Here is a 24,268-nt window from a genome sequence, read left to right as displayed (position 1 = left end):
ATTATACGCCCATTGAGAAGATGTGCTTAGCATTGCTTTATGCGATAAAAAAGTTGAGGCATTATTTTGAAGTGTACACTATCAAGCTAATTTCTCGGGCTAATCTCATGTAGTTCGTAATGACTCAACCATTTTTCTCAGGACGTCTAGCAAGATGGTCGATCTTGTTTAGTCAATATGAAATCATATACACCTCAAAAGGTTGTGAAGGGGCAAGCACTTGCTAATTTCCTTGTTGATCACCCTCTTCTAAGAAAATGGGAAACTTCAGATGAGTTTCCTTATGAAGATGCATGTTTACTGAAGAAATGTCGGCATGGACAATATTGGTTGATGGATCTGCACATCGAGATGGTGTAGGGGCGGGAGTCGTGTCGATATCTCTGGAACGACTAATCTTACCATTTTCATTTGTTCTAGGTGAAACATGTTCCAACAACGTCGTACAGTACCAAACTTTGATTGTGGGACTTGAAATGGCATCAGATATGAAGATCTCTCAATTGGATATCTACGGTGACTCTCAATTGATCATCAATCACCTCTTGGGGAATTAAGAGGTAAAGAAGGAAGATCTTTTTACATATAACCAATATGCTACTTTCTTACTTGAAATGTTTGATCAAGTGTTCTTGAATCACGTCCCAAGAGAAGAAAATCGCATGGCGGATGTTTTGGCTAACTTGGCCACAACAATGGCACTCGGATAAAATGAGACAACAAAGGTGCGCATATGTCATTGATGGGTTATTCCTGGTTGTCTCGATCTTCAAATCAATGAAAGCCACCATATAACTGTTCGAGTGGTTGAAAAAGAAGATTGGAGAAAATCACTGATTGAGTATCTTGAACATGGAAGGTTGGCTGAGGATCCACGAGTAAGAGCAGACATTAAGAGAAGGGCACCACGATTCATCTTTCACGGGGGAATACTATTTTGTCGTTCTTATGAGGGACTATTCTTGCGGTGTCTTGACAAAGAAGTAGTTCAACAAACAATGGAGGAGGCACATTCTGGCACATGTGAAGCACATCAATCAGGGCCTAAACTTCATTTTCTCATCAAGAGGATGTGCTACTATTGGCCAACAATGGTAATGGATTGCTTAAAGCATGCCAAAAGTGTCAAGTATGTCAATTCCATGCTAATTACATTCATCAATCTCAAAAGGCTCTGAATCCAACTATAGCCTCATGGCCTTTCAATTCATGGGGACTTGATGTTGTTGGACCTCTTCCAAAGTCGTCAAAAGGACAAATGTATATCTTGGCTGCCTTTGACTATTTCTCTAGATGGGCTGAAGTTGTGCCCTTAAAAGAGGTGAAGAAGGAAAATGTTGTTGATTTTATCAATCAAACATAATTTTTAGATATGGCATACCAAGATGTATAGTTACTGATAATGGAATACCCTTCAACAATAAACTCATGAGTAGTTTGTGCGAGAAGTTCAGTTTTAAGCAACATAATTCTTCAATGTACAATGCGCTTGCCAATGGTCTTGTTGAAGCTTTTAACAAGACACTTGGCAACTTATTGAAGAAAGTAGTTTCAAAGAATAAAAAGGACTGGCATGAGAGAATTGGTGAAGCATTGTGGGCATATCGTACAACCTGTAGAAAGGCTACGCAAGAGACTCCGCTTTCATTGGTGTATGGTGTGGAAGCAGTCCTTCCGTTGGAAAAGAAAATTCCATCATTGCGAATAGCAATCCAAGAGGGACTTACAACTGAAAGTAATACTCAACTTCGTCTAGCAGAGTTGGAAGCATTGGATGAGAAGAGATTGGAAGCACAACAAAGTTTGGAGTTCTATCAAGCTCGACTTGCGAGAGCATTCAACAAGAAGGGCGACCTCGATCATTTCAAGTGGGAGACTTTATCTTAGCAGTCCGGAGACCCATAATCCTCAACAAACACATCGGTGACAGGTTTACATCAAAATGGGATAAGTCGTATGTTGTGAAGGAAGCATCTTCAAGTGGCGCTTATAATATTATAGACCAAGACGGTGTAAGAGTTGGTCCAATCAATGCCAAGTTTCTGAAGCAATACTTCCCATGAAGGTTGCCTACGCTCCTTAAGGTATGAGCATAAACTGCATGTTACTCCTGGCCCGTAAGAGTATAAATTGTGTACGGCTCAAAAATATAATAATAAAACTCATCATCTTGAACTACGCTATGACTTGATCCTCTTCACCGAGGTACGTAGGTGCTTGGAGTAATCACTCTAAGCTCAGTTACATGAGTAAAAAAAAAAGGGGCGGGGTTTGGTGGCATTGTGTGATCATCACACTAGCTCTTTAAAATTATGTAGCTAGCACGTGAGTTCAAATGCGTATGAGCAAAGAAGAAGTTAAGCAAGGCATCTTAGCTGACTCAAAGATGCATTTGTGAAAATTTGCAAAGATTTTGACCATGATTTTCACATATATTGCAGTTCTTGGAGTCTACTTCGCAACAAAAAACTCGACTCGTGATTTAGAGGTTTCTATGCTAAGTTATGAATTTTTTACCACGGCCTGTCAAAGATTAAAAAAAAATCATCATATTTTGGAGTTGATCTGAGCATTTCAAAGGCCTATTTGTGAAAATTCATAAAGATATTAATCATCATTGTTACACACATTGAAGTTCTTGGATCCCTCTCCGCAACAAAAGAAGAAGCTCGTAATAATGAGACTCATACATCGAGCTGATGAATTACATTGGTATTGGATCAAGTGACTTGCGATTCAACTTGAGTTTTTTGTTTGCGCTAGAGATAATTTTGTGTAATTTACTGATGCTTCAGTAAGTTACTCAAAATTAGAGGCATCTTGACCGACAACATCAAATCGAAATACCCTTCTAATCAAAGCCCTACTTATGTTGGAATGGTGTACCCGCAATGTGAACACTCCAAGCACAAGAGACAAGTTACTTTTGTCAAAAGCGCATAAAGTTGAGGAATTGGCATTCTGGGCGTATAGTCAACTTGAAAATTTTATTCTCATCAATTTGGAATTAATTTTATTGTAACTTCTACAAATAGTATTGTTCTTGATGCACTCATCACAATGAAATAATAATCTCATAGTATCATCACTCTTACGTCGAATTTTGGATTTCACACCAAAGATGCGCTCCTCACAATGAAACAAGAATCTCATAGTGTCATGATTTTGAACTAACTTTGAAAATATATATGTACTAATTTGGAAAGCTTTTAGCCGTGATTTTTTTATATGTTGTAAGTCTATGAGTTATGATTCCAATGGAACAAGAAGCGTATCATTTTGAGGCTCCTACGTCGAGTTATTGGTTTTCTTCCAAATTTGCTCAAAGCTGAAGAGTTGAGTGAGGCAGAATTTGAGCTAACTGTGAAAATATATCTGTACTAATCTAGAAAGATTTTGGCCGTGATTTTACATATCTTGTACGTATGTGAGTTATGCTTCCAATGGAGCAAGAATTGCATCATTTTGAGGCTCCTACGCGGAGTTATTGATTTTCTCCCAAAGTTGCTCAAAGCTGAAGAGTCGATCAAGGTAGCATTCAAGCTAACTTTGGAATAATAGTCGTAGTAACCTGGAAATCTTTCGGTCGTGAGTTTCACATATATTGTATTTGTGTGAGTTATCTTGCCAATAAAATGACACTCGTTATTTGAATGCTCCTACTACGAGTTACTGAATTTCAAACATAAGAGCTCAAAGCTGAAATCTTGGGAAAAGTTGTCTGGCATGTAAAGTAAGTTACAAATTACACGACAAGCATTTGAAATAGAGAATTTAAAGAAAACATTTGAGAAGAAGATAAACCAACACTTTTATTCATTCAAGAAGGATTGTCACTACATCAGAACAATGTTCCAGAAAAAAACAAGACAAAAAAAACACAATAGAACAAGAAAATTAAAGAGAATGTCCTTATACATGATAAAAGACTAAGGAAAAAGCTTATGGCTAAGGATTTGGTGACGACTTGTCTCAACATCCTTCTTTAGCTTAGCTAGTCCTTTTATTTCCATTTTTGACAAGGGAATGATTTTCTTGATGGCATGAATTTCATCTTCACGGTTAGTGGTAGTCTCTTGATTTTCAGAAAGCCTTTTTTGATGATCCTCAATAAGTAAGATGGTTTTCTTCTTCTTTGAAGTCCACACTTTTAGCTCTTTTTCAGCTCTTGTAAGGACTTTTTGAAGCTCTTCCAACTATTTTTCCATATTGATTCGCTCCTCATTTGTGGTATCAAGACATTGTTGTGCAGCATAAAGCAACTCTTGATGAGAATACCCTGTTATCTTTTGAGAAGTGAACAGCCTCACAACATCATAATATTTATGTTTCTTAAACAAAATCTTCAAGCAGAACCTCCGAAGGAAAAAGGTTGATGATGTTAACTTTTCGAAGCCCTTTAAGAATCAACGCAACAGCTGCCTCAAACTATTTGAGGTTTTTCGAAGATTCAACAGATAATCGAGTAATACACTCACATAAGGTACCCCACATTCCTGAAATGTAAGATAATTTGAATCTTGAAATAGTCTTTTGTGGTTCAAAATTCGAGGCAATCCCCGGCAAGGGGCGGATCAAATCCTTGAAGACATCTGAACATCTAATTTGATGTGCTCCAACCCCTACATTAGTAGTTGTAATATTTTGAGAAGTTTCAGCCTTTTCAGAAAAAGGGACCGTCAACTTTGTTAGTTGAATTTCATTTGCAACTTGACTATTAACTTCAGCAAGTGGGAGGTGAGAACTTTTCACCACATTGAGGGAGTTTAGACTTGTGATACAATTTTCAAATACATCTACATCGCTAGGGATGTCCCCAAGACCCTACTGGATAATCAAAAAATAGAATTAATATACAATGAGAAAAAAGGAGGTAAGTTTAGAGAAATATTTGGGAGGTGACTTTTACCTGATGTGCCAATTCTGTCAAGGGCATTGTAGAACAAACAGCACCGTCTTCAAAGATTGCAGTATCAATACTAATGGAATCCAATTCAGCGAACTCGCATTGTTGATTGCTCAAATTCTTAGGCTTTTTCTTCAAACGCTTCCAATGTAGCTCTTGGCAAACATTGCTCTCATTGGAGCTAGAGGTTGCACTAGTATTTATGCCAATCTCATGGAGTGAAATAGACGTTTTTGACGTGTTGCTACAAGATGGTGCAATGCCAAGTGACTTTTCAACAATTTTGTTCAATGAGCTGGAAGGTTTCTTTCTCTTGAGAGTTACGTCGATCACCTCATTATCAATGATGTTGGCTGCCTTGGGAGTCTGTAAAGGACTCTTAACTGCATTATGCCCTTCGAATTTATAGACTTGGAAACAACTTTGACAAATTACGGAGGGATATTCGGTGTCACCTTGGACTTGAAAAAGTGGGGAAGCTTTTCTTGAAGTTGTTCTCCTTTGGTTGGTAAAGAAGCATCATCCCTTTTTCAGACCTCTCAAAATTATATGGGTACTTCATCTAAGCAGAATCTCTCACTCAGATGGCCACCAATCTGAATACTCACGAGTCATTAAAGACCCCTTATTGGATGGACGCATTGGTTTGATGATCTTCGAAGAGCTTACAAGGTGAACACATGAATCCCATAGTTGCACCAAAGCTTGCAGTGAACCATCATAATGGTGCTCTATAAATGCATCAGAAGCATCTTGACAATACCCAAATTGTCGACTAAATCAGTAAGGACTATAAGGTTGCACAATTAGTTCATCATCCAGCCTCAGAGTTACAAAACTTGAACGAAGACCTATAAGGAAATCGCTCCAGGAAGTGGACAATTTTCCACTATCATCAATATGCAGCTCTTTTCCTTGTAGCATGGCCAGATTGTGGAGGTTATGCACATTTCACTTGCTGATATAACTTGCGAGCGTCAATGAGGTTAAAATGTTTTGCCATCTTTTTTCCAGAAATCAGCCACATTCGTACACCTCGTTGGGGGTGGGTAGCACGTTAGTAGGTCTCAAAATACTCACATATCCATCCATATACAAAATAAATGGGAAGTAGTATTTCGAAAGCACCCAAGTTTGAAGAAGTGGATATTGTCACGCCCCGAGCTACCCCCGAGATGCGGACACGGGACTTAGGACCACAAGTGATCCCAAGCTAACCCTGTTGGCATGATCATGAGCATACTAAAGATAATAAACTGATGCGGAAGCTAAATGATAAATAAAATAAAAAGATGGGAAATACCCATATATTATAACTGAGATAAATGAAAACTAATGAGTTTAATACAAAGAAGATATTAACTCAATACTAAGCTGAATCTAACTATGTCTGAACTAAGCCTCTAAACTGACTAGAAGTGCTGGGACATTCCCCAACTAGGTCTAGCAAAACTAAAACTAAAGACTAAAAGCGATAAAGATAAACATGCCACTAGTCCTCGAAGAATGAGGACTCACCACTGATGCTGCTGAACTGAAGATCGGGAATCGATCTAAGCGTGATCTGGATGCTGAGAACTTGAACCTACATCACGAGAAGATGTAGCGCACGTATGCGCCAGTACTTGAAAGGTACTGAGCATGCAGGATAGAGTAAAGCTGAAATAACATATAACTGAACAAAACAATAAAGCAATGAAATAATATAAACATGATATCGATACGGAAAATGTTGAATATTGAGTTAACTGATGCAATGACCAAATTTATAACATGCTGAGACTGAATACTGACTGTACTGAAATATGGTCAATGCAATAGAGACTGACTGAACTGTGGGAGCTACTAATAACCGACATAAAACCACATGAGCTAAATGTGGAGTTCGATGTATACGCCCCATCAAGAGGACCCAATATACCCTGCCAGAGGTATAGAGGCATGCTGGCATGATCACTAAACTGATATTGCCCACAGAGGGGACTTACACCTATGTGGCTCGTAGTTCTGGGACTATATGGGTACGCTGAACCCTAGTCCAACTCGATATTATGCTACTCCCAATGAATTAAGTAGTTAACTGATTATGACTGAATTTCTGTAAATATTGGATAGCTCGAACTGAACATGCAAACTGAGAATGCAACAATTAAACTGATAATGATGCATTCATAAACTGAGGCATGTATAACTGAATACTGAAATATCTGACCTAGCATGTGTAATTCAAGAACTAAAGAAATACATAGCTAGGGTTCTGGAATTCATGCAATAAACTGAGAAATAACATGATAATCTAATTTGGAAAATTTAAATAACTAATTCATGATGATCTGTTGAAATTCTAGAAACCCTAGGTCTGTTCATAATAATGAAATCAAGAATCTGACTAAATTCTAGAGACCTAATGGGCGAAAGGAACCCACTAGTGAAATCCCACATACCTGGTGACGAATTCCACAGAGAAATCTTTCGATTTCGGGGATGGAACTGATGGAACCTTGCTGCGTTCTTGAACTAGGGTTCTTGACTTCCCTTCTCCTCTTACGCTCTAATTTTCTATGTTTTGATTAATGATTTTAACTAAGGTAAGTTCTAGTTATATTTCTAGGCTTAGACTGACTAAAACCTCATGATTTAGGGTCTAAACGATGTATCTTAGGGGTCCAACGGAATAGGAAAAGACCAAAACACCTCTGCCTTAACTGCTGTCGGAGTGACTGACGGACGGGACTAATGGGCCGTAAGTAAATTGGCGGTCCGTGGATTGGAGTCGTCGGTCGAATCTGCCCGACAGGGCTTCACTAAAACGAGCATAACTTTTTACTCGGTGGCGTTGGAAAGAGGATTCAATTATCTATCATATTATAGGTCATGGGACACATAATTCCTTTTGTGCTAAAATTTATGACCATCTGAAGTTGATCCATCAACAATTTTCAGCTACGAACCGTTAGACCTACGAACCGTGCATCGAATGACGGTCTGTGTTGGTCGACCGTAGTTTGTGTCAGAGGCTGGGTATCGATCCACGGACACAGACCACGGATCGTGGTCTGATCTATGGACCGTGGGTCTGTCCGTGAGTCGGGACTTAGCCAATTTTCTGAGCTGGTTTGGGGAGGGGTTGCAATGGTGAACCACGGACACCAGCACGGGCCGTGGTTTGACCTACGGTCCGTGGATGGCAACTGTGGGTTGCACCTGCAACTTCTCAAAATCTGCATTTTTGGTCTGTTTTGGATTCGGGGTGTTACAGATATATCCTTGAGGCCGTGATAGATTCTTGCAAGGATCGAAACCGCCAAAGAAATTATTTCCTCATAAGCCATCAAGTCTGCAACTTTGAATACACTAGCACGAATACAATTAGCTTTCTTGTTAGGAAGCACAAACTTGCAAAGCCAACATGCAAGAAAAGTACCCAACCCAGGGGTACACCCTAGATGTAGCATGGCGTACAAGACCCCGAGAGGCCTCATACAAGCCACTTAGCTTTCATAACATAGGATAATAGAAAATGGAACAAAAATTTAAAACATTTTTCCATTACAATCGAAGTTCATAAAATAAAGCGAAAGTCTTTAACATTGTCTCAAACCATCTAATACAAGAAAGTCTTAGGGACACAACCCATACAATAGCTCTAAACAATAAAAGAAAACATAAAGTAAAGGTGGTCAAATACTCGATGCTATGAAGACTCACCAAATCTTCACTTGCTTGCTCTACTAAGATCCTAGCCTCGAGGATGGAAGTCAATATCGCCGGACCCTACATTTGATAAGAATGTAGACAAGAGTATGTGTTAGTACAATAATGTACTAAATATGATGGCTAGCATCAATCATCAACATATAAGTATAAAGTAGGCATTAGTGAACATAAGACATATACCAATATCATAAGAAATACAACATAAGACATAGGATACAAGCATAATAGATAACAACATAGTCATAGGCATAATCAATGCATCTAGATTATGACAACCTAAGAAGAACACTTCATGAGTAACCTCAAAGCATACTTGTGCAATGCATGAATAAGACCCCATAAACCTCACTCATACTAAGTAAACCACTTGAAGCCATCATTAATATTCATCATCTTTTGATCTCATCCTTAGCTTATTTCTCATAGACAATGGAACATTCAACTTTAGTCAAACATATCAAGGAAGGTAACTATAGCAACAATCCAAGCTAAGCATACATCATATAAACAAATCTCATATTAGAACATACTTACAATACTTCCTTGAAGTAATCTTATTTCATCATAAACATGCTACTTGATTAGGGACTTGTCCCTCATATTCATACTAATCATGGAAGAGTATTTCTCTACTAGTCCATAACACATCATTACTCATGAATGGTTAATCAAGGCTATAAAGGAAAAGCACCTTACCATGCTAGACCAAGCTATCATGGAAAACATACTCTCATGCAAGTCCAAGCTACTCAAGGAAAGGTACTATAGCTCAATCCAAGCTATCATGAAACGATGTTGCCTCACCAAGTCAAGCTATCATGCAACCATCTTCTCATGCTAGTTCAAGCTACATTGGAAGGATATGATTTCTCAATCCAAGACTATCCATGAGTTCTATTATCTCAAGCTACCATGCATGGTCTTGTCTTACAAAGTCAAGCTATTCATGAAGGGATATCGCATCTCTACTTCAAGCTAACATAGTTCATACATGCTTTGATTCATTTTAGGTGAGAAAACCTTTCAACCTAGAATCATTCTATGTGAGAAAACCTTTCACATCATGTCCATCATGTGTTCATGAGAAAAACCTTTCAAGCAACACAACATTAAAATCAATTAAGATAATTCTATAGATATGGAGATTATTTCTAGAAACCCGGACTCAACTAGTGTAAAAGGTCTCCATATCATGAGATATACTTGGGAACCGGGACTCAACTATTGTAAAAGGATCCCATTTGGAAGCAGGACTCAACTTACGTAAAAGCTTCCATCTCATATTCAATAGCATAATCATGGACACTTTACTCTCAAAGTGTTCTTAAAGCATTTACATAGATTCTATGAGAACATGCATAATTTCATACATTTATAATATAGGTCATGTGGGTAAAGTCCTTCCACAACAACTCTATCTATAATTCATCACTCATATAAGCTTCACTCTCTTTGCCATTTAGCTGATAAAATATGAGGTCCTATTGCTTTCCAGATTGAAGTTTATTTCCAAATCTTTGTTTTTTCTTTCCAAGTCATGACTATTTCTCTTTTCTGACTATCTTGGCATGTTGGGCCTGTTTACATTTTAAGCCCTTAAGTCCTTTGAAGTTTGGATTTGTTTAAAAATTCTTGAGCTCTTATAAATGTATACGTCTGTAGTACATGTTCTTATCTGTGTTATTTTGTTGAGTTTGGGTATGATAATCATTTAAATGGTCTAGTTTCTGCTTATCTAAAAGAGTATGAGATTCTTTTCTTTTGTATGGTGTCACTATTTGTTCTATCTTGCCTCTTATGAATTAGTAATATTCGCTTTAGTTTCTCTATGGCTCTTATTTTGAAGATTTCTATCTCGCTTTTGTGTCAATTTTCATGTTTGTTATTTGTAGCTTCTTGAAAGATTATACTTTGTTTTCCTTCTCTTTTATTTTCTAAATGGGAGGATTAAGACAAGAAGTAAGTTGTTGTCCAGAATGCTAGCATTTAAAATTATATTCTTGTTCCCAACTTGAGTCGTGCCTGCTCATTTCTTATTGTGCATACCAATTATATGTTTATCTGTGGCTTGCATTAGCAAAGTTCTCATGGAAATGATTTAAATTTCTAGTGTATAGGTTGGTCATGTAGCAATTTAAGGCTCACAATATGCATTTATTAAGTTTCTTTTAGTCTTTGGTGTGAAATTTATTTATTTTGTCTTCTTACTTTTGGGTTTGTATTAGTTTTCATTGTATGTTTGAATTCCTTACTTGATTTATTGTTTCTTTTTCCAATGATAAACTTGCATTAGCAGATTCTTAGTAAGACTGGATCACTGTTTTGGTGTTATTTTGTTGGCACTTCAAATAAAATTTTATCGATTATGCCCAGAACTTGGAACCAAGTTGCAAATAGTTGGTCATCTAGAATTATATCATGCCTAATTTGGAATTAGTGTTTAGTCTTCATATGCTTGCATTTTTTTTTTGTGTTAAGTTGTTATGATTTTTCTTCTTGTCCTAATCGTTATCATCTTGTCTTCTTTGCATGACTTCCCTTGGGTTGAGTCATTTGGACTCCTTTTTTTCCTTGCATTTCGTTTTGAGCCAAGGAGGCTCAATCCTATCCCTCTCGAGTCAAAACCGAAGTATAGGTGCAATTGCGGCAGATTTCAAACCTAAATGAGAGTTGTATACACGATGTATACACTCATTATACAATGATATACAGGTTTAAAACAACGAATTGCGGTTGTGGCACGAAATACAGATGCTTAGAAATTGAGTAGTTGGTCCGTATACATATGGTATATAGTATCACATACAGGGAAAAAGGCCAAAAACGTCCCATATACAGTGGTATACCCCAAGCGTATACGCAGATTTTTCAAAGGCAAAATAGGCCCAAAAGCTTGGGCATATTTCCAGCAGCTCTGTGAATTGATTTGGGGCCAAAGCCAAACTCTTTTGCACAACAAGTTCAGCAGGTGTAATGGATAAAGCCCATTGTGTTTTTTTTGGATCAATTTTAGACTTTAGGATAGGTGGGCCAAAAGCCCAATTTAATTGGATTTGGGCCAAAGACCCAAGTCTAATTATTTCTTTTTCCTCTATTATTATTTATACTAGTGAACATAGCCACGCGAAGCGCGGTTAGAAATTTATTAGTGAATAAATATAATTGATAATAATTATTGTTGAAACGTATGTGTTGGTTGGTTCAACTTTCTATAACATTACACCTTATTGAATAATTGTTATCTATTATATTGTATTGTTAATTAAAATACATGTTTATTTTAATTGTTATATAAATTTTATTGTATTATATTATTTTAATTCATCGTTGAATAACGATAAAATATAAATAATATATATAATTGTAAATGGACCATCATATGGTGAATTTGAAAGGACAAAATATAAAATAATAATTTGAATGCACTTAACAGTCATGATTGTATAATAACTATTTTAATGGTTGGAAATGAAGTGAAGATGGGCGGAAGAAAAAGGTGAAGAGATTTTATTGAAATTCTTAATAAAAATGTGAGCAAAATGGTTAAATTATTATCCAATCAAGTTGAGTATGTTGAGACAAATTAATTTAGAGAAAAAATAAATAGAAGAAAATGATAATAGATTCAAGGATAGATTCAAGGGAGATACTTAAATGGAAATGAAATAAATGAGGAAAATTACGTTTTTTTTTAATTTTTGGAAGAACAATAATTAATGAGAAAATAAATGTAATATATATAAGTGTGTGTTGAATTTTAAATTGACCACCAAATAGTGAATTTGAAAAGACAGATATAAAATACTAATTTAAATGCAATTTAATACCATAATTGTATAATAACTATTTTAATGATTAGAGAAATGAAATGAAGATTTTTTTTTATCGGAACTGTAAATAAAATTTGAGAAAAATAATTAAATTATTATCCAATTAATATTAATATTCTTTATTATTACGTGATTTTCTCCCTTATTTAAGACTCCTAATTATATACAAAAAGAAATAATAGATATGTTAAGATAAGAAAGGCAAGAAGGAAACTAAATAAATGACAATAATGAGAAAATTATATACATACTTGTCTGAAGGCAGATGAAAGAAAGAGAAGAACAAAGATAGCTTTGAAGAAATGGAATAAATGTCCATAGTTAATGGGGAAAAAATATAATATTTTACAAGTTTTCTTGATAAAAAAATTAAGAAAAAATTTCAAAAATCTGAGAAAAAAAGAAGAAGATAAATAATGATATTATTTAATGAGACATGTCACCTTATTTTTTTTATCATTCAATTTTAATATTATATGTAAGTATAGATTTTTTAGCAAAAGGAATGATCTAAAATTTCAAAATATGAAAAATTAAATTCTGTAAAAAAAAAGAATAAAGAAAAGAAGTAAAATACAATGTTATAAGTTATAATAGCTAATTCCTTAAATTAAATAGATAAATAAAAACAAAGAAAGAAAAATGAGTAACTTAAGAAAATGACATAAATAACATTAATGAAAAGATTGAAGAATGGTAAAAAAAGAGATTAGTAGAATTGATGATGAAAAGGATTAAATATATATTAAATATAAAATTGTAAGGTAGAATGTTCAGTTTTAAAATTAAGAAAAAGATTTTTAAAAAACTATAGAAAAGAAAAATAATAAATATTTTATTTATAGTATAAAAACTATAGATAATTATATTTTTCAAAACCATTTACAAAGTAAATCCTATCTTTGTTTTTTGCTTATTTAAATTATTTAAAATTTATTATTATTTTGGTATTCATAAATAATGAAATGATCTCAACTAAAATAATTAAAAATTAAATATATAATGTTATAATACATATTTTTTTCTTACTTCACTCCATTACTTATAATTCCCTGGCACCTATTTTATAACATCTTCGTATTTTTCTTCTTCACCTCAATACTTTTATACAACATCCTAATATATATATATATTCCTAAATTAACATCATATCTTTAATTATAATTAAAGATGCACAAAGAACAAATAAAATAGAAAAAAGATTTTTGAACATAAAGAAAAAGGAATTAGTAGAACAAAAAAGTTGAAAGAAATAATGCCGGCATTGATTTCGTCTCTTTTTAAATTACATAAAAAATTTCTCCTTATTCTTTTCCTAATTTAATATGAATTCTATAAATAAATTGATTATTTTTTTCAAATAATTCTTCCTTATTCTCTTCCTAATTTGATATGAATTACATAAATAGATTGGTTATATATATATATATATATATGTTCCTAAATTAACATCATATCTTTAATTATAATTAAAGATGCACAAAGAACAAATAAAATAGAAAAAAAATTGAACATAAAGAGAAAGGAACTAGTAGAACAATAAAGTTGAAAGAAATAATGTCAGCATTAATTTCGTCTCTTTTTAAATTACATAACAAATTTCTCCTTATTCTCTTCCTAATTTAATATGTATTCTATAAATAAATTGATTTTTTTTTCAAATAATTCTTCCCGATTCTCTTCCTAATTTGATATGAATTACATAAATAGATTGGTTCTTTCTCCAATAATCTTCTTGCCCTTTGAACACTCTTCACACTTATAAATTTCTCAACCAAATAAATAGTTTTCTCAACATATATCTCTTTGTAGGAAGAATTATAGTGCAACATCCTTTCAAAAAGTCTTGTATTTTGAGGAGATACAACATAATCTTTCTTCCTACACCAATGTAATATCTCTTTCTCTTTTCTTTTTGGATGGAGTAGAAGAATGTATTAATGTGATCATTCCCGCTAATATGAAGTTGGACAAATCTGTTGACATTATGAATTGCTTATGAGTCATGATGATAACGACGACATTGGCACACATATAATATTAGATCGACGAAATACATTCTTTATAGAAATATGTATACAACATGATATTCAGAAATTAATTGGCATGAAGAGGAAGAAGAAGCAGCAACAAAGTTAAGAAGTGTGTTGTAGTTGTTTATGTTGTTAAAATCTTTCTATTTTATAGGTTAAATATAAATTGTTGTGGAAAAGGAAAAATTTTGAGTCTTTTCATCTTTCATTTACTTAAGTGTATATTAATTTAAGAAATGTTTTTAAAGGGTGTGGTCAATTGGACATTAGGAGTTACAAAAGCTTTAAAATTAAACTGATGTCTTTTCCTTTTCATGTAGTAAAAGATTGAAATTAATTGTGTTACACATTAACTGCACAATTTAAATTAAGATAAATGTGAAAACTTAAGGAAAATATCAAAAATTTGAGAAAAAAAGAAAGATAAATGCCATTCCTGGCTTTAGAAGCATGCCACATCAGCAGCCCCATGTTTCTCCTATATATATATATTGTATTGATCAACTAACTTTGGCTTGTTTTTATTTGTGGTTTAATTTAATTAAGTTCCCTGAGATAACCTTTCTTATTTTGAAGTGTCTATTATTTACTTATTCATATTATTAGTTACATATGAATTATTTCCCTTACAAAATCCCTTTTTAAGTTTATTTACCTCCAAATAAAAATGGGCTTTCTTACTTACTAATTTTTCAAGTTAGTCAAATCGTTGGTCAACCGCAAGTTAGCGGACATTCTGAGGGCCTAACACCTTCTTAGAATGTAAATTGAACCCTGAACTCCTTTGGATGTCAAATGATTTTAGTCTATTTTAAGTCATTTGAAAAATCTTAAGTTTTCTTAATTTCTTTAAAAAATTAAGTGGCGACTCTCATTGTAAAATTGATTTTTCTTTGATAAATAAGTTAAATTGATTTTTCGAAAATAAGTCATTCTTTTTTCCAAAAACAACATCCAAGACCAATAAGGTGGCACCACGTGTCCAAATGAGGTTGTAGTCTCAATCAAGTGCAAGAAATCACAATCTGTCAAGTGTCAAAATGACATCCTTTTGGCCAATCATAAGCATTCTTGTCCACCCCCTACAACTTTAAACAGGGGATGTACATGGCATTCTAAGAGGGGAAGAAAACTCTTCAACAAGCATTCTACAATTGGAGAAGATTACAACATCAACTACATAGCTCTTTGAAGGAGTGATCAACGGAGTTCTTCCCGGAGATCGACTTGAAACGATGAAGCACTTCCCGACATTTCCGGAGATCAACCATATCTCAAGGAGGTCTACATCATCCAACTATTCGAGAAGTACGCTACTGAAGGCCCTCGAATCACAGAGAAGCTTAGGAGAGAAGAATCAAGAGAACAACAGAATTGTACTCACGGCGATTCATCAATAAAAACTATATTTTTCTTTTATTTATTTTGTTTGCAGTTAATTTTCGGCACCTAAGGAAATTTGTTGTGACCAACAACCAAAACGAACATACATTGATTAGTACGAGAATAGATTTTTTGAAAATTGAAGACGGAAAAGAATAAAATTAAAATATAGAACTATATAAGAAAGGGAAAGAAATAAAAGGAAAAAAGAAAAAAAAATACTTCGAAACTAGAATTTAATTCGACCAGGCAAAAATTTATATTTTTTTTTTATAAAAATGATGTTGGATATTCTACTATATTAGAAGTGTGGGTTTTTGAAAAGGTATCAACATATGTGCTTAATGGTAATTAAAGTGAAAGTTGATGAAATTTTTTATATTTACCTTTTGACTTTCAAGATTTGTGTTCATTGAATGTTTCTCCACATGTTTTATCCAAGAGTAACAAATGTTCTTTAAATGTCTTGGCAAAAGGGTCTGGTGGATCCATGTACTTGTATGAGTTTGTATTGCGAAACCTTCTACTTACCCCTTTATCAATTGAACCCTTGAACCCATCGACACACAACATTTTAAACACGTTTTTTACTACTCAACTGTGTGTGTATCACAAACGTCTGACACGTAATTTTAAAAATAATTATAACATGACATGTATGATTATAAAATGACACATGTATATATAGTCACTCCATGTCATTTTTTTCGTTTATTATATTTGATTAATGTAGCTACAACTCTCTTTCCAATTTTTATTTCTCTTTACCATAGCTGTCTCCATCCCACAATCTCACTTCATCACTTTTTCTTATCTTCCTTACCCTTTCCCTTTTTCCAACCTCTTCTACTCTTTCCATTGAAGTAAAAAATATTGGCATGATTTTTGGTTGTTCACAATCTCGTCGGAGTTCGGAGTTGATTTTGGATTCTGTTGGATTGGGGTTTTGGTGGTGACCGGTGATGCTAAGGAAGAGCGGGGGTCTATTGGGTGGTCTGATTGTTTCTAGTTGTTCACAGCTGGCGGCGTTGTGAAAGTCGAGACTTATTGACGGAATTAGTTTGGGGTTTTTGTTGTTGTTGTCAGTTCTCGTTTATAGTTGCTGGTTGAATCTTGTTGGAGATTGTGAGAACGAAGGCAGTTTGGTCGGAGAAGGTGAGGAGGACAAGAAGAAGACAATAAGTTTGGTTTTGGTTTGGAACTGAAACAGGGGATCAATGTCAAAATTATTTGAGTTTTTTTGTTTGATTTTCAACTTATCTAGGTAGGTTTTTCAATTTATTTTTGAATCTATTTGTTTTTTAGTCTAGATTTGATCTCTATTTGTGTCTGTGTTTGATTTTGGGGTTTCAGTCGATTACATTGATTTTGTTGAAATTTTTTGGGAATTTTACTTTTTTTGTGCCTAATGCTAGTATAAGATATTTTGGTAGTAGTGTTATGTCTTCCATGGCGCGTTTCATAAGAAAGAGAGCAGTATAATGACAAGAAACAATAGAGAAGAAATTTGGGGGGAAAAGATCGAAAAAGAGGCCAAGAAAACCTCAAATTTTGTCCAACAATGGTGTTAGATGCAAATAGGAAGATGATGGCTTTATAAAGCCCTAATGTAACTGTTAGACCCTTTTCTAAGGGTCTCACGCACCTAATAGAAGTGTGTTACACGCTCTTTGAAATTAACTGCCACATAGGATGCCAAGTCAAAAATAGTGTTTAAAAGATTGTGTTTTGATGAGTTCAGGAGTTCAGATAATGTAAAAGCAAGTAGAAGGGTTGACAATACAAACGTAGACAAGTACAAGGGTCCACCAGACCCTTTTGCCAAATGTCTTTACACTTCATCTATAAACAATTTTTTAGTTCCAATTATCTTTCTCTTCTAGGTTTTATTTGTTTCTTTTTCTCACTTGGCTATTTTAATTTCAACTCTTCTCCCCTTAAATTTGCCCAAATTTTCTTCTCTTTTATCTGTTTTATGTATTTCTATTCCATTACTGTACCTCCAATTTTTTACTTAATGTATCAATGGTGATCATTTATTTGAACTTTAGAAATTATTTTTACAGTCTGATTGAAATTATTTTCTTGAAACTGATAAGTTTCCACCCTTGTGTGTGATTCTTTTCTGCAGGGGATTTCACATTTTTTAGGTAGAGACAATTGGAAAAATATTTTCTTGAACAAGCATTGAAGTAGTGAAATATGACCTCCTTTTTGTATTAGAAATTTCATATTATTTTACTTCTTTCGACAAGATCATTATTTTACAAATTTCAATAAGGACCCACAATTGAAAGATTGTTGGGAAAAATAATCAAGTTATTTTCATTTGGAAGCACTTCATTTTGTTTCCTCCAGATGCTTTGATTAACAAATTTACAATTAGTTAGAAATTCATCATATAATGACTTCATCACATAAATAAAAAAAAATTCATAATACCTCTGGGGTGTTGATGTAATCGACTCAAGGCCTTGAGAGATTATATTTACAGCAAAGATTTCATTACAAAAAGTTTGTATTATAATTTAGGCAGAATGGTCTGGGAGACCCTTCTACTTGTCTCATTTTATCACCTGAGCCCTTCTACTCTAGACTTTGCCAACTGAACCCTCGAACCCACTGAAACCCAACATTTTAAACCCTTTTTTTGACCACTCAGTGGTGCGTGAACTACAAACGCCACACGTAGCTTTTCACGTCATTTTAAAATGCCACATAGGATATGACATGTTAAAAATAGGCTAATCCTTTTCTTTCAAACATTTCTTTCCTTTCTCCTTTTCAATTAGACCCTTCTACTCCCTTAATCTCGATTTACATTGTTGCTCACTGCAAATTTTTTTATTTTGTGAAGTGTTTGAGTTCGCATTTCACTCCATAGTTGTAAGTTTCTTGACTGGTTTTCATTCTCTTTGTTTTGCAGTTGTGTTTTTGGTGTTTCATTTTGAATTTTGTTGTTTAGAGTTCTTGTTAGGTCTTAGTTGTTGCAGAGGTCGTGGTGTGATTTTAGGGAGGATTTTGTTTTTTTACATGCCTAATAACAATTTGCAGAAGTATTATGCATTCAATGGCATTTGTCGTGAATATCTGTTGAATCTAGGGTTTTTTCGTATCTGAATTTTTTTATTTTTTTTATCAATTGTGTTGAATTTCTTTCTTGTTAGTGGTCCAATTGGATTATATCAGATTATTATAGAGGTTTTTGTTGTATTCCATAAAGAATTAGTTTAAAATTAGGTTTTTTTTTTTGTCGATTAGGGCTCTTTGTGAATTAGGGCTTTTTGTTCAATCATCTGATTGTATTCTTGTGACTTTGCATGCATGGTAAGAATATGGGGGCTGTTTTTTATCAGATCCTGAACTCAGGTATGCTAATGGAATTTCTGATCTTGAAAAAATAAGAATCGATATGGATGAGCTTCATATTATGTTTTTTCATAAATTAGCTAGAAAATTGGGAGTTGAAAAAGTTGAAACCTTTGGGTGCAAAGTTAACAAAAGAGGTGGTTTTGATATGTTGAAAAGTGATGCTGATGTGTTGAGATTTATTAACAACTTAAAGGGTGGAGACTTTGTTGATGTGTATGTGGTACATCAAATTAGTACTCCTTTAATTGTTGAGGATCCTACTGAGGTGCAAATAGCCCAATTGCTTACTCCAAAAAAAGGTAAGTCTCCCCCCCCCCCACCTACTGTTATAAATGTTAGGGCTGATGTGTCTTCCCCTCAATCATCTGATAAAAATGATACAAATATAAAAGAAGATCAGCAACCTAAGGTAAACAAGGGTAAGAATAAGGAGGTTGCTGCTCCTGAGGTTTCTTAGAGGACTTAGATGAAGATGAAGGTCAAGGTCAAGGTAATGACTTTTCTTCCTACCACATTCATACATCTGATGAATCTGATGTACATGTAGATGCTAAACAATCTGATTCTGAGTCACTTTATGATGTTGATGAGAATATTGATGACTTAAGTGACTTGGATTCTGAGTTTGTTGAAGCTAGGAAGTCTAACATTAAAGAACAAGTTAATAAAGAGAAGGCTAGAATAAATGTACATGAGATACCTTCTGGTCCTGTACGTATAGATGCTGATTTTTAAGATATTTATAAGAATAAGAGGGGAAGATATGAAGGAAAATTGGGTGGGGATGACCTGTATTTTGATAGCTCAGATTTTGGCAATGATATTAGTGAGGATGAAGGGGATCCTGTTGATTCTGATGAGGTTGTAGATCCACCAGCTAGGTATTCAAGTACAAAGGTCTATTTTGACCAACTGCCAATTTTTTTTATTCTAGTTGTATATGGTTTTTGTGAATAATGTTCAGTTTAGAGAAGCACTATATACTTACTCTATTCAGAAGGGTGTGAACATTAAACTTAAACCTAATGAAAAGGAGAGGATCAGGGCAAAGTGTAATAAGAAGGGTTGTCCTTGGCATATTCTTGGAAGTATTGAGGATAATACTGAAAATTTTATTGTGAAGATATATTTTCTTGTCCATAAGTGTTTCAAAAGAACAAGAAACAAGTTGTGTACTCCAAACTGGATTTGTAAGACTTACAAAGACAGAATCATGAGTGAGCCTAGCATCAGACTCCATCAGATTCAAGGCTTGGTACAAAAGGATTATGGATTGTATGTTAGTAAAACAAGTTGTAGAAGAGCAAAAATGAAAGTCATGAATGAGCATATGGGTGATTTCATAGAGGAATTTGCTAGATTGTATGACTATGCTAAGGAGTTGAAGTCTAAAAATCCAGGAACTATTGTGGTTATTAGGACATTCAAGAATACAATTCCTGGAAAAGAGGTATTCTAAGGGATTAATATTTGTCTTGGAGCATTAAAAAGTGGTTGGATGGAGGGGTGTAGAAGGATAATTGGTTTTGATGGTGCATTTCTAAAAGGTGTATGTAGAGGTGAACTGCTATCTTTCATTTCCAAGGATGAAAATAATCAGATGTACCTGGTAGCATGGGCAGTAGTTAATAAAGAATCCAAGGACACATGGTCTTGGTTTATCAAGTGCATCAAACATGATTTGGAACTGACACAAATTGAAGGTGAAGGACTGACAGTTATGTCTGATATGCAGAAGGTATGAGAACACTTTGTAGTCTTTTTTTTACTTTGCTATAGCAATTTCTATGTTACACTTAAGTTCCTATTGTTTTTCCTTAGCGTGCCTTTTTTTTTTTCTTTGATAGGGTCTTAACCTAGCACTTGTTGATTTATTGCCAAATGTTGAGATTAGATAGTGTGCTAGACATATATGGGCCAACTGGAAAAAGGTATGGAGTGGTGAAGAAAGGAAGAAGAAGTTTTGGCAGGTTTCTAGGGCTCCATTTGAAGTTCATTTACAATCAAAACTTGATGAAATGAATCTATTGGGAGAAGGTATTGTGGAAGCTTTGTTAAAGTACAATAAAAATGTATGGTGTAGGGCATTATTCAAGGACCATAGCAAGTGTGACATAGTTGAGAATAATATATGTGAGACATTCAATAGTTGGATCTTGGCAGCTAGATTCAAATCAATCATCACAATGTTAGAGGAAATTAGAGGCGAAGTCTTGGAAAGAATGACTCAAATGAGGGAGTTTTCTGAAAAATGGATAACTGATGTGTCACCTATGGCTATGCAAATTCTTACTGACAATGTTGAACATGCAGCCATATGTGAGTTTAAATTTAATGGAGATAATAGCTATGAGATTCAACATTCACCATATAAACATGTTGTTAATCTCAAAAAGAAAGTGTGTAGTTGTAGGTCATGGCAACTGAAGGGGATTCCTTGTGCACATGCAATTACTGCAATGCCTTACAAGGATCTAGATATTAAGTCATTTGTTGATTACTGGTACAAGAAGGAAACATATTTGAAGGACTACAGCAAGTTCACTCAACCTATGACAAACATGAAGATGTGGCCCAAGAGCACAAGACCATCCATTGAGCCACCTGAAATCACTCATATGCCAGGAAGACCAAGGAAAAAAAGGTCTAAAGATAGTGATGAGCCTAGTAAGAAGAAGTTTGGAAAGGCTACAGGGAAGGGGAGAAAAATGAAATGCTCTTTGTGTAGGAATTTTGGACATAACAAGAAATGATGTCTGATTGTTGTAAGTTTTGCTTTAACTTCTTCAACTTTGTTAATGAAATTTATTTTTATCAATACTTCTTAATTCAGTTTGGAAATATTTTGTATGTAGAAAAATGGCTATACTACTGGAACTGCAAGGACTGCTACAGGTGGAAGTGATGGTGCAACTACTTCAGCAGCTTCTACAGGTGTAACTGGTGGGGCTACTGGTGGTGCTACTAGTGGAAGTGGTGGTGCAACTACTTCAGCAGCTTCTACAGGTGTAACTGCTGGTGGAAGTGGTGGTGCAACTACTAAAAAACCAGCCACTACTTCAGCAGCTTCTGGAGGTGCAACTACTGCTGCAACAACTACTGGTGGAAGTGGTGGTGCAACTACTTCAGCAGCTTCTACAGGTGTAACTGCTGGTGGAAGTGGTGGTGCAACTACTAAAAGACCAGCCACTACTTCAGCAACTTCTGGAGGTGCAACTACTGCTGCAACAACTACTGGTGGAAGTGCTGTAAATAATTCTATAAATTTTGCAAGTGTTGCTCAACCAACAAGTCAACTACTAGTGCTAGTGGCTCAAAGAAAAGTAGCAAAGTTAAAAGAGGATGTGCAAATCCCGGATATAAGAGACCAAGAACAACTGGTTTTGGTGTGCTATTTGGAGCAAATGGTAGTGTGATTGAGAGGGTAAGTATTATCATTTAAGGACTTTTAGTTTGATTCTATAGAATCTCTCTAACTAATATCATTATTGCCTTTTAACAGTCTGGAACTACTGATAGAGTGTTACATTGTGCACCATTGAAGAGCTCAGTGCCTACCAATATCAATTTTGGTTACAAACCCAATGGACTAAGGTGGAAGGGTGGAGTTGCAGTTACTCAAAGGCAGCTACAAGAACAAAGTTACAAGCGAGCCACTCAGTCCACACCAAGCACTCAAGACACATAATATTTCATAGTAAAGACTCATGTTTTTCCTAGCTAAATTCTCAATGACATTTTCTATGATACTTTCCACTATTAACTTAATTTTCAACTGTCGTGTTAGCTTGCTATGACAAACAAGTTATTTTTGCTTATGAATTTTCTATGATAATTATAAGTCTTAATCTGGATATTTTCATACATTATATTACATTATCATAGAACTCAAATGAACAAATCATCAATACATCTTAAATACAAAAGATAGAAATCAAATGATAACAACACTGATATCAATACTAATGCTCGATCTCCCTTGTCTTCCATGTCTTCTATGCTTTCCATGCCTTCTATGATCAACATTTGTTGATTGATTCTTCATGTAGTATTGTTCTTGGTATGTAGGATCAGCCATATCAGCCCATCGAAAAAATCCACATCCATTACCATTTGTGTATTTTTGACAGCCCCAAAACATTCTTCCTGGATTTGTTGATGTTCTTGACATCTTAAGTTTAACATGAAGCCCACAATAGCAAAAACAAATAGTCATCGTGAAGAACAAAAAAATTAACTAGTAAGAAAAAGGTGAGAAAAATAAAATATAGACAAAAAAGCCTGATCAATTGTGGAGAAGAAGAAGAAAGAAGAATTTTGGAGAGAGATAAACAAGTGAGAAAGAGAAGAAATTTTGGATATTTGAAGAAGAAATTAGGAGAATTTGAGGAAGATGGTAAAAAATGATCATTATTGGCTTTTTAAAAGCATCTCACGCTCCTAAAGTGGGTGTAATTCACGCACTTGAACTACTTTTGCCATATGGGATGACAGATCAAAAAAGGGTTTAAAATGTTGAATTTCAGTGGGTTCGAGGGTTCAGTTGGCAAAGTTGAGATTAAAAGGGCTCAGGTGACAAAATGAGACAAGTACAAGGACCTCCCAGACCATTCTACCTATAATTTACATGTAGAAAACAACATGAAATAGAATGCACAAAACAAACTAATCCAAAAGAGAGAAAATAATTATACTGAACAATTAGCAACATAAGAAGGAGATACTAACAACATTGAGGGAGAAGTAGCAGCAAAACTAACCCAAAAGAAAAATAGTGACACTAATTTCAAGGTTGATTTCAAAATTTATTGTATCTGATTGTTGATCGGTAGGATCATGCGAGATTTTGTCTTTGGATTACCGATTGAATTCACTGTTTTGATTGTTTCATGTCATTATATGATTTCACCGTGCTTACAATCAATTTTTATGATAGCGCAGGTACTGTAGATAATTTTATTGTGCGATGAGAAAATGCACACTCTATTTTAAAGAAGAGGCGCCGATGTGCGAGGAAAGCAACATAG

The 24,268-nt window shown here is 34.5% G+C and overlaps 1 pseudogene; it reads left to right on the top strand.

Annotated features, from left to right (window-relative positions):
* The first annotated feature begins 21,793 nt into the window (after window positions 1–21,793).
* Window positions 21,794–22,929, top strand: LOC125822921 (uncharacterized; annotated as a pseudogene).
* Window positions 22,930–24,268: the final 1,339 nt, after the last annotated feature.

Source organism: Solanum verrucosum, unplaced genomic scaffold (assembly GCF_900185275.1).
Source record: "Solanum verrucosum unplaced genomic scaffold, falcon-dt-bn FXZP01000104.1, whole genome shotgun sequence".
NCBI classification, from domain to species: Eukaryota; Viridiplantae; Streptophyta; class Magnoliopsida; order Solanales; family Solanaceae; genus Solanum; species Solanum verrucosum.
The sequence above is the reverse complement of the archived record's forward strand: the minus strand, read 5'-3'. Positions and strand labels throughout refer to the sequence as shown.